Raw genomic sequence first — 1949 nt, forward strand, 5'->3', positions numbered from 1 at the left:
ATTTATGTGGTTTTCCTACCACCCATCCACTGATAATTTCCAAATGTGTTCCTCTTACTCTGATTGCTAGCCTGAGATCCAGACTCATATTTTCAACCCCAACTATGTAGCCTGAAGACATTCTTCTGTCCTCACTGAAAGTTCACCCAGAACAATCAAGCCAAGACTTGGCTTTTTGTGTGTCAAGAGCCTACTTGGATGACCATTTCTCTTGTTCCTATTTTTAGATATTGTCTCATTTAATGTATGATCATTAGCTTTAAAATTAAATTATATTAAATATATATATTTAAAATATTTTAAAGCAGACTATGGAGTCAGAATGGGTTCAATTCTTGGCTCTGACTCTTCCAATTGTATGACTTTGGCCAAGGCATCTAGCTACTTAAAGCTCAGGTGTAGTTTCCAGTATGTAGACTTTAAGACAGTAATGATTCTTATCTCATAAGACCATTGAATAATGAAAGTGCATGGCCCATAGCATGTGCTCAATAAATGCTACTTGCAGTGATAGCATAGGAAGCTCTTCTTGCTATGTTCCCTTTCCTTTGTAGCACCACCAACTATCCAATCAAACAAACCCAAAGCTAGAGTCATTCCGTATTTTCTCTCTCATTTCCCACAGCCCCAATATCCATCCTGTGCTATCACTTTACTTATGCATGCCTCTTTACTCTGTACTCTCCTATCATCTTTTGCCTGGGTTTCCAGCAGGCTTATGCCCATATATTCAGTTCTCCACATGATACCTAGAGCAAGTTCCCTGGAATACAAGTCAGATGCTACCCCTCCTGTGTTTAAAATCCTGTAATAGCCTTTGTCTTTAGGATAAAGTTCAAACTCTTTTACAAGCTATCCAAGGCCATTGGTGATCTGAACCCTGTTTACTTTGACAGCCTCATTTCTTGTCAATTCCTCAAAATTCCTGTGTCCTAACTATATAAATTTACTTGGAGTCCCTGAAACTCACCATGTTTGCCTCAATGACTTGTGGTCTGTCTACCTGTAAAGTTGTTCTTCAACCCCCACATCAGTGGTAAATTTCTTCAAGGAGTCTGCCCTGATCTGATCTGTGAATGTCCAATAAAATTGGCAATTCCCTGTTCCATACTCTGTATGTATTCTTTTTTTTTATAGTGTAAAATTTTTATATTTAGAATTAGGCAGCTGGACTCAGTTTAGATGAGTCCAATTTTGTTGGAAACATCCAAAGCATCATAGTCAGGAGCCAGTCGAACATAAGCCTTCTTCTTGCCATCAGGCCTGACCAAGGTGTTGACCTTGGCCACATCAGTGTCATAGAGCTTCGTCACAGCCTGTTTGATCTGGTGCTTGTTGGTCTTGACATCCACAATGAACACTAGTGTATTATTGTCTTCTATCTTCTTCATGGCTGACTCGGTAGTCAGGGGGAATTTGATGATGGCATAGTGGTCAAGCTTGTTTCTCCTGGGCGCGCTCTTCTGAGGATATTTAGGCTGCCTCCAGAGCCTTAGTGTCTTTGGCAGTCGGAAAGTGGGTGACATACGGATCTTTTTTTGTGTGGTTGTGGATGCCTTTCAACACTGCTTTCTTTGCTTTCAAAGCCTTCGCTTTAGCTTCAGCTTTGGGAGGGTCAGGGGCTTCCTTCTTAGCTTTCAGTGCCATCTTCGTAAAAAAGGTTTCTGAGACCCGTTCTCCTGGGCTTCTGTATGTATTCTTATACATACATTTACAGTGCTGTCAATCTGCCTTATGCTTATTTTTTTATCTGCCTATTTCCTTTACTAGACTGGGTTTTCCTTAAATCTAAAGTCCACGTCTTTTCCTTTTAATATTCCCAGACCATAATATAATATCAGGCACATTGTTGGCACTCCATAAATGCTTATTAAACACATGACCTTATAATAAGATACATATATGACATATATACATATATATATGAGGTGCCATTTTAAAGGCCATTG

At 39.6% G+C, this 1949-nt stretch overlaps 1 pseudogene; it reads right to left on the minus strand.

The window, feature by feature from the left end:
- Positions 1-1121: 1121 nt before the first annotated feature.
- On the minus strand, positions 1122-1647 carry LOC132238001 (large ribosomal subunit protein uL23-like; annotated as a pseudogene).
- Positions 1648-1949: the final 302 nt, after the last annotated feature.

Source organism: Myotis daubentonii, chromosome 7, assembly GCF_963259705.1.
Source record: "Myotis daubentonii chromosome 7, mMyoDau2.1, whole genome shotgun sequence".
Classification (NCBI taxonomy): domain Eukaryota; kingdom Metazoa; phylum Chordata; class Mammalia; order Chiroptera; family Vespertilionidae; genus Myotis; species Myotis daubentonii.